Raw genomic sequence first — 10,003 nt, 5'->3', positions numbered from 1 at the left:
GGCTGAATGGCCTTTTCTCAATTTGGACTTTCTAATTTTTCTTGTATCAGAATCTATGGGATTTCAAATAATCGCAGAATAAGATCACATAATAATTTATGATTTACTCCAAAATCCGACTGTTGAATCCTGGACTGAGAGCAGGTGTGATGGGAATTATTGTAATTATTGGATTTCGAAAGAGCAACTCGACTCCTGGCGTTCCCTCGGTGACGCCGCTGGTTATTCCAGCCAGCCTGGATGATGCTCTCTCTCTCTCTCTCTCTTGCTCTCTCTCTTGCTGTGTCTCTCTCTCCCTCCCTCTCGTTCTCTCGCTCTCTCTCTCTCTCTCTCTTGCTCTCTCTCGCGTTCTCTCTTGCTCACTTGCCCTCTCTCTCTCGCTCTTTCTCTTTCTCTCTCTCGTTCTCTTGCTCTCTCTCTCTGTCTCTCTCTCTCTGCCGCCATCTCTCTCTCTGTCTCCCTCTCTCTCTCTCTCTCTCTCTCTCTGTCTCTCTCTCTCTCTCTCTGTCTCTCTCTCTCTCTCTCTCTCTCGCTCTCTCTCTGTCTCCCTCTCTCTCTCTCTGTCTCTCTCTCTCTGTCGCCCTCTCTCTCTCTGTCTCCCTCTCTCTCTCTCTCTCTATCTCTCTCTCTGTCTCTCTCTCTCTCTGTGTGTCTCTCTCTCTCTCTCTGTCGCCCTCTCTCTCTCTGTCTCCCTCTCTCTCTCTCTATCTCTCTCACTGTCTCTCTCTCTCTCTCTCTGTGTCTCTCTCTCTCTCTCTCTCTCTGTCTCCCTCTCTCTCTCTCTCTGTCTCACGCTCTCTCTCTCTCTCTCTCTCTCTCTCGCTCTCACTCTCGCTCTCTCTCTCTCTGCCTCCCTCTCTCTCACTCACTCCCTCTCTCTCTCGCTCTCTCTCTCTCTGCCTCCCTCTCTCTCACTCACTCTCTCTCTCGCTCTCTCTCTGCTGCCTGTGAGTCGGGCATTGTCCGTGGAAATCTGCGTCCAGTGCCGTCTACTGTCGGGGTTTTGAGAAGCTCTGACTGTCAGCAAGTGCACTCCAACCAGTCCCATTCTGGCTAAAGTATCATCGAGCAGGTGTGAGGGGGCGAGGGCTGGGGAGGGGGAGGGAGGGTATTTTTCGATATTTTACGAGAGCATCAGATCCTATCCACCCAGCAGCCCCCGGCTCTGTGATGCTGTGATGTGTCCCCACTGTAATGTATTTGCTTCATTGGTTCTTTGCTGAAGAATTCACAGCAACACATTGCTATTAAGAGCGAGTTGGTTTATTAGAAAAGGTTTAACAATCACGCTACACATTACCGGTTCATCCACCAGGCTCACAACCACCTGCCCCATCGTGGATCCCCTGAACCCAACTGGCTGGGGTTTTATTGAGTCTTGTGAACATCACGTGACTGGCTAAGCCACTCACAGCTCGACAGACCCGTGAGCATGCTCACAGTAGCACACATTACACATGTAGTGTGTGCTTTTATTGGGGGTGGGGGTCGAGAGGGTGTGGGGTCTCCGCGCACTGTGTTGCTTTGCCAGGGATGACCAGCTTCCGAGTGACCCCCGCTGGCAGTGCCTGACCCCAACTCCCGCAGAAAACACTGGAGCGGATTGAAGATATGGTGCAGGGCTGTGGGGAAAGAGCCAGGGGGAGTGGGATTAATCGGATCGCTCTTTCACAGACACGATGGGCCGAAGGGCCTCCTACTGTGCTATGGGTCACCCCTCCCCGTCTCTGAACCGCAGGGAACGGCGGCAGACACACTGCCAGTTTCAGGGGCACACCAAAACAAAGGTGACAGTATAACTCCGATCTGATGCTTACGCACATTAAAGTGCGGCAGTGTGTGACAGCCCACCACCTCCCCATACCTGGGGGGCTCCTCGCGCCAGTTTGTGTTCAGGTAAGATAAAACTTACCTGCACGTTGAGATAGTGTTATAATAAAGCTTTTTGTTTAACTGTGATATGATAAAATCAACTAAAATGTGTGTAAGCTCAGCGAACCATTGTTACACAAAACATCATGGTAGATTAAGCCATTATTTTTTGTGATTGTTGAAACAGCTTCATTTAGAACTAGAATGGCCAAGGCCAGAATGTTGATCAGGATGGTGAGACCATGCAGCACTTACCATTTCTTATCATAATGTTGTAAAGCCGAGCTCAGCAACGAAGTGTGTAACATGGTCTGTGTAAAAGTTCTCAGAGGAGAAGTAGAGATAAGCTAGAAGATCAAAGGCTTAGAATGACCTATTGTAAGACTGGACCAGCTGCAGAATCTCAGCGTTTGAATGGGAGCAACAGGCTATAAAGTAACAGCTATTGTACTCTGGGGGCAGCGCGAACACAGAAGACAGGAGGACTACGGTCAACGGAACACAGCAAGAAACAATCGGCGCATCACGCAGCGGGCTACCATGTGGTTTCATGGAACAGACTGTCGACTATCGCGGTGTCAAATATTACATAGAAACATAGAAACAGAGAAAATAGGTGCAGGAGTAGGCCATTCGGCCCTTCGAGCCTGCACCACCATTCAATAAGATCATGGCTGATCATTCCCTCAGTATCCCTTTCCTGCTTTCTCTCCATACCCCTTGATCCCCTTAGCCGTAAGGGCCATATCTAACTCCCTCTTGAATATATCCAATGAACTGGCCTCAACAACTCTCTGCGGTAGAGAATTCCACAGGTTAACAACTCACTGAGTGAAGAAGTTTCTCCTCTTCTCAGTCCTAAATGGCTTACTCCTTATCCTTAGACTGTGTCCCCTGGTTCTGGACTTCCCCAACATCGGGAACATTCTTCCCGCATCTAACCTGTCCAGTCCCGTCAGAATTTTATATGTTTCTATGAGATCCCCTCTCATTCTTCTAAACTCCAGTGAATACAGGCCCAGTCGATCCAGTCTCTCCTCATGTCAGTCCTGCCATCCCGGGAATCTTTGTACTGGAAGCAAACTACTTAATAAAATCTGTTGTGCTTATTTACAAACTACCTGTACCCAGCGTGGTTTGTTGTGGTCACAGACAGAAGTCTCTTTTGACAGATCAAATAAATCTTGCAATGATTCCATCTGCTGTGTAACTGCTGGGGCGAGATTCTCCAGAAAACCTGATGGAGATTCTCCAGGTTCTGAAAGGGTTCGATCGGGTAGACGTAAAGAAGATGTTTCCACTTGTGGGGGAGACCCAAAGCTAGGAGGCCACCATTATAAGACAGTCACTGATAAACCCAATAGGAAACTCAGGAGAAACTTCTTTCCCCAGAGAGCGTTGAGAATGTGGAACTCGCTGCCACAGGGAGGGGTTGAGGTGAATAGTATCGATGTATTTAAGGGGAAGCTGGATAAACACATGGGGGAGAAAGGGATAGAAGGATATGGTGATGGGGTGAGATGGAGAGGGGTGGGAGGGGGCTGGTGTGGAGCATAAACCCCGGCACGGAGCGGTGGGACATAAACCCCGGCACGGAGCGGTGGGGCATAAACCCCGGCACGGAGCGGTGGGACATAAACCCCGGCACGGAGCGGTGGGGCATAAACCCCGGCACGGAGCGGTGGGGCATAAACCCCGGCACGGAGCGGTGGGGCCCAGTGGCCTGTTTCTGGGCCGTACATTCTACGTAACTCCAGTCCAGAGCGAAGTTGCACATTAAGACCGCCCTCCTGCTCCTGCCCGTCTTTTAAAGCGGTCGGTGGGAGAACGGACTTTCTCTCCGGCGCTAAGAATTTGGTGGGGTTCAATCCTGCAAACAGCGTTCCACAGATACCACCCCCGCTGGCGGGAGCTGCAGTATAACTGCAGTTAGAAGAAGCTGGGTATGTGCCCGGATTCTGCCCACTCTGTATAAATAAAGCAGCAGCCACTGTGTATACAGGAGCTGTTCCACCTCGGCTCACAGCACACACACCCATTCTCATTTTGCTTATTGTGCTGTTGGAGCCCACATCCATCAGCCTACGCTCCAATGCCCCCGGGAACTGGCTGATTGTTAATGTGTCTGCAATGGCTCATCTGTTGGGAGGGAGAGCTGTTTACCCAGTGACAGGGGCCAATCTTGCACCAACTCCACTAAACACAAAGACTTCCTGTGTCAGCTCCTACAGCCCAGTGACTAATCGTGCGGCTCAACCTGTGGCCAGCACTGCCATGTCATTAGAATGGGCCCTTCCACCCACACGCTGCCTGTCCTGTCCCTGCTCACACTGTGCTACATCCCACACTGGCATTTCCCAACCCGCACCGGATTGTCAGACTTTCCATCCCTTCCCTTTGAAGCACTGATCCTTTGATTGCATTGCTCACAGTTAAACCTGGCTGCTTTTAAGACCGTTAGCCATGCTCCCCCACCCCCCCCGCCCAGTGTGGTACTGAGGCACACCACTCAGTTACACCCCAGGATTATTTCATTCGTTCTCAGGATGTGGGTGTCGCTGGCCAGACCGGCATTTATTGCCCATCGTTAGTTGCCCCTTGAGAAGGTGGTGGTGAGCTGCCTTCTTGAACCGCTGCAGTCCGTGTGGTGAAGGTGCTCCCACAGTGCTGTTAGGGGTGTGTAATGTATTCGCTTCATGGGTTCTTTGCTGAAGAATCCATAGCAACACATTGCTATTAAGAACTAGTTGGTTTATTAGCAAAGGTTTAACAATCACACTACACATTACCGGTTCATCCACCAGGCTCACAACCACCTGCCCCATCGTGGATCCCCCAAACCCAACTGCCTGGGGTTTTATTGAGTCTTGTGAACATCACGTGACTGGCTAAGCCACTCACAACTCAACTGCTCCACAAACCCGTGAGCGTACACACAGGGGCACACATTACAGGCGGGAGTTACTGTATAACATTAATCAGGGCTGGAGTGATCCTAAAGAAGATCAGAGAGGAACTTACCAAATCGTTTGCCCCGAATTGGGTTGGGGGTTTGATCTGGTTTCATGGCTCCGTGTGGAGGAGGGAGAGTCCGGGTCGTGATGGACAAAGTATCGCCTGCGGTGGAGAGTTCTAGAAACTCTGCCTGTCAGCTCGTGCAGTCTCCAGCTCCGGGTAAAGTATGTGCCAACCAGGCACGAGGGAGGGGAGGCTGTGGAGGGAGGTGCTTTGTAACCCAGCGGCATGTGTGGGACGGGCTGGGGGGGGCCGGGGGGGCTTTTCCTGTCCGCCATTGCTCAAGTCCACACCCCCGCGGGCGTGCACTCACACACCTTACCAGCAGGGGTCGCAGTTGAGTGCTGAGGAGCGGGATATTCTCCTGCCCGATATTCCCACAGGGCCCAGTTTACTGCCCGCCCGTCGGACCGCACAGACTGAGGGTGGAACCACAGCTCCCTGAGCCTCCAATAACTCCTCACACCGTCAGATCGGTTTTCCGTTATTCAGGAGAAAGACCAGGTTTACTGAGGGCCTCAGCGCGAGGCACAGAAAGAAGTTAAGGATTAGGAGCCCCTCGAGCCTGCTCCGCCATTCAATAATTATTATTGAGAACATACTGAACATGGTAACAGGGGCAATGGATTGTGAGCTCAGTCACGTGGTGTCCACAGGTACACTCGCGGCCTTCCGCGAGAGGTGGGCGCCGGAGGGACTGGAGTGCATCATTTCAACAGGGAACAGAATTTTAATTTGATGTAATTTGATTTGATTTGGCAACGGTTCCCTTTATGTTGAATAATTAATTTGTGTTTTTGGTGTCCTCAAAAAATAAAACAAGGAGGCACTTGAGTGAAAGTTGCTGGAGTGTGAGCCCCTCCTTTAACCAGGGGGCACTTGATTTAAATTTAAAGTTGATTTACAGGTACAACAAAATAGTTGTAAACTCAGCCGAAGTGCACACAGTGACCTTTGGTGCTCACGGGTGTAATAGCCACAACAAGCGAGGGTTCCTGCACAGTCCGAGGGGCCGTCCCTCCGAGGAGAGGTTGAACCAGAGTCTGCTCACTCCACTGTTTTTGGCGGATGTTAAAGACCGCATGGCCTTTTGTCGGAGGAGAAGACGGGGGTCAGACCCACCATAACCGACACACACCCCCCCCACCCTCCCAAAGACGTGGGTGCACTTCAACACAACTCGGCGCGTGTGACGTGCTCCGAGGGAGGTGCAGCAAGGTGCGAGAGAGCCATGAGGCCCTCCTTCGCGTGTTTGGGAGAAAGTGAGCCGTATGCTGTTCTGCCACTCGGTCGCCTTTGTTACGAAGCTGGGGACAGGAATTTCACAACTACCCAATAAGCCTTTGGTCCTAAATCCGGCAGCGAGTGTCTTGGTTGTGTGGAATTTGTCGGGCCGGCGAAGCGAGTTTGGGAGACGGTTCCCGGGCAGTTGCTGGGTCAATGGGTTCAGGGCTGATTTCCCACTTTCATTTCTTTAAAACATCATCAGAAACCTTGCAAAAAAAAAAAATCATCTTTAAACCTCAACAAACACAAAATTGACGGGCAATCTGTGTATGCTGAAGGCTGACCGACTGACTGTGTACAGTCTCCAGAGGCCCTCTCATACCCTTGACCAGCCTCCGTCTGTCAGCTTAAGAACATAAGGAATAGGAGCAGGAGTGGACCATTCGGCCCCTCGAGCCTGCTCCACCATTCAGTGAGATCATGGCTGATCTGATCATGGACTCAGCTCCACTTCCCCGCCCGCTCCCCGTAACCCTCAAGCTTAACCAGTGTGCAGCGGTTGGCTATTTGGCAGTGAGGTGCATCGCACCCACCCACTCCCCAGTGGGTGCCGTTGGACCAGGATCAGGAGCAGGATCGAGTCCCTGGCGGGTTGCTCCCTAGCCCCACCACTGGGAATCTGTAGCCCCTTCAGTGACCACAGCGCGGGATCGCACCTGCAAGCTGGGGGAATTACACAGCCCAGTGCCACCCCAGACCGTGCACTTGCTCCCTCGGGATTCTCCCTCAGGAACTCTCACTCGGGAATTCTCCCTCGGGAATTCTCAGCGGCTCTCCCTTGGGAATTCTCACTCGCTCCCTCGGGAATTCTCCCTCGGAAATTCTCACTCGCTCCCTCGGGAATTCTCCCTCGGAAATTCTCAATCGCTCCCTCGGGAAAGCTCCCTTGGGAATTCTCACTCACTCCCTCAGGAATTCTCCCTCGGGAATTCTCACTGTCTCTCCTTCGGGAATACTCGCTCACTCTTACTCAGTAATTCTCCCTCGGGAATTCTCACTCGCTCCCTCGGGAATTTTCCCTCGGAAATTCTCACTCGCTCCCTCAGGAATTCTCCCTCGGGAATTCTCACTCACTCTCACTTAGGAATTCTCCCTCTGGAATTCTCACCAGTGCACCCTCGGGAATTCTCACTCGCTCCCTCGGGAATTCTCACTCACTCCCTCGGGAATTCTCACTCACTCCCTAGGGCATTCTCACTCGGGAATTCCCACTCGCTCCCTCAGGAATTTTCCCTCGGTAATTCTCACTCACTCCCTCAGGAATTCCCACTCGCTCCCTCAGGAATTTTCCCTCGGGAATTCTCACTCGCTCCCTCTGAAATTCTCACTCTCACTTGGAAATTCTTCCTCGGGAATTTTCACTCGCTCCCTCGGGAATTCTCACTTGGAAATTCTCCCTTGGGAATTCTCACTCAGGAATTCTCCCTTGGGAATTCTCACTCACTCCCTAGGGAATTCTCACTGGCTTTCCTGCGGGAATTCTCACTCGCTCCCTCGGAAATTCTCACTCACTCTCACTCGGGAATTCTCCCTCGGGAATTCTCATTGGTTCTCCCTCGGGAATTCTTGCTCGCTCCCTCGGGAATTCTCACTAGCTCCCTTAGGAATTCTCACTCACTCTCACTTGGGAATTCTCCCTCGGAAAATTCTCACTTGCTCCCTCAGGAATTCTCACTCGCTCTCACACGGGAATTCTCACTCACTCTCACTCTGGAATTCTCACTTGCTCCCTCAGGAATTCTCACTCACTCTCACTCTGGAATTTCCCTCGGGAATTCTCACTCATTCCCTCAGGAATTCTCACTGGCTCTCACTCGTTTCCTCGGGAATTCTCCCTCAGGAATTCTCACTGGCTCTCACTTGTTTCCTCGGGAATTCTCCCTCAGGAATTCTCACTGGCTCTCCCTCGGGAATTAAGGCGGTATTGCACAGGAGGAGGGTCATCGGGACATTTAAAAAGCTTTGATCACTGGGCAAATCCCAGACGCGTAGCGACGGGAGCAGTGCCGAGATTGGGCGAGCGCTGTTGTTCCCGGATTCTCTGCCCTACACCTCCCAGTGGCCCTCTGATACCCGCTGCTTGCTGTCGCTCAGCAGTGAGGGTCACTGGGCAACCCGAGGTGAAGTCCCTGAGCTTCCCTGGGGCACGCCGTACACACATCCACAGGTTGTGGGCTTGATGCACCCGAACCCATCGCTGCCTCTCGCAACCTTCCCCTCCCGGCCCTCCACCTCCCCGTCCCACACACTCATCCTCCGCCCATCTCCGCCCTGCATCCTCAACCTCTGGGCACCGAGTCCTGAATATCCACAATCTATCGATCGCCATATTGAATATATTCTGGGGCAGAGAATTCCAAAGATTCACCACCCTCTGAGTGAAGAAATTTCTCCTCATCTCATTCCTAAATGACCGACCCCTTATCCTGAGACTGTGACCCCTGGTTCTAGACCCCCCAGCCCGGGGGAAACACCCTCCCTGCATCTACCCTGTCATACCCTGTAAGAATGTTGTATGTTTCAATGAAATCACCTCTCATTCTTCTAAACTCTAGAGAATATCGGCCTAGTCTCCTCAATCTCTCTTCATAGGACAATCCCCCATCCCAGGAATCAGTCTGGTGAACCTTCGTTGCACTCCCTCTGTGGCAAGTATATCCTTCCTTAGGTAAGGAGACCAGAACGGTGCACAATACTCCAGGTGTGGTCTCACCAGGGCCCGATATAATCGCAGTAAGACGTCTTTACTCTTATAATCAAATCCTCCTGTAATAAAGGCCAACATACCATTTGCTTTAACTGCTTGCTGTACCCGCAGGTTAACTTTCAGTGATTGGTGTACAAGGTCACCCAGGTCCCCCTGAACACCAACATTTCACAATCTCTCACCGTGTAATAAATACCCTGCTTTTCTATTTTTCCTCCCGAAGTGAGGACAGTGCAGTTGAATATCTGAGGGGGGGGGGGCAATATCTGGGGGGACAGTATCAGGGGGGGGCAGTATCTGGGGGGGTCTGTATCTGGGGGGGCTGTATCTGGGGGTGGCAGTATTTGGGGGGACAGTATCAGGGGGGACAGTATCAGGGGGGGGCAGTATCTGGGGGGGCTGTATCTGGGGGGGCTGTATCTGGGGGTGGCAGTATTTGGGGGGACAGTATCAGGGGGGGCAGTATCTGGGGGGGGCTGTATCTGGGGGGGCTGTATCTGGGGGGGGGGCAGTATCTGGGGGGACAGTATCTGGGGGGGCTGTATCTGGGGGAGCTGTATCTGGGGGGACAGTATCTGGGGGGGCAGTATCTGGGGGGACAGTATCTGGGGGGGGGCAGTATCTGGGGAGGGCTATATCTCGGGGGGGGCTGTATCTGGGGGGGGAGCAGTATTTTGAGGCGGGGGCTGTATCTGGAGGGGACAGTATCTGGGGGGGGGCAGTATCTGGGGGGGGCACTATTGGGGGGGTAGTATCTGGGGTGGACTGTATCTGGGGGGGAGCAGTATATTGAGGCGGGGGCTGTATCTGGGGGGGGAGCAGTATATTGAGGGGGGGGCTGTATCTGAGGTTTAGTACCTTGCGGAGAGGAGGGGCTGGGCGGGAGGGCAGCCGATGGGTGATGGGAAGCAGACACGGAGAGATTGCCAGGTCCGAGGCTTGAGATTATTGCAGCGGATAGGAATCCTGGCTGGAATGCAGAGAAGGATGTTCAGAACTGGGGGCAGCACCAAAAAAAGAAAGATTAAAAATTGTGCAAACAGGAATGTGGTGTGGGTCCAGAATGACCACAGACTCCCGGAATAAGCTGGAATAACAAGTCTGAGAGGCGGAATAATCTGT

This window comes from Pristiophorus japonicus, chromosome 19, assembly GCF_044704955.1.
Source record: "Pristiophorus japonicus isolate sPriJap1 chromosome 19, sPriJap1.hap1, whole genome shotgun sequence".
NCBI lineage: Eukaryota > Metazoa > Chordata > Chondrichthyes > Pristiophoridae > Pristiophorus > Pristiophorus japonicus.
Note: the sequence above shows the minus strand (reverse complement) of the source record.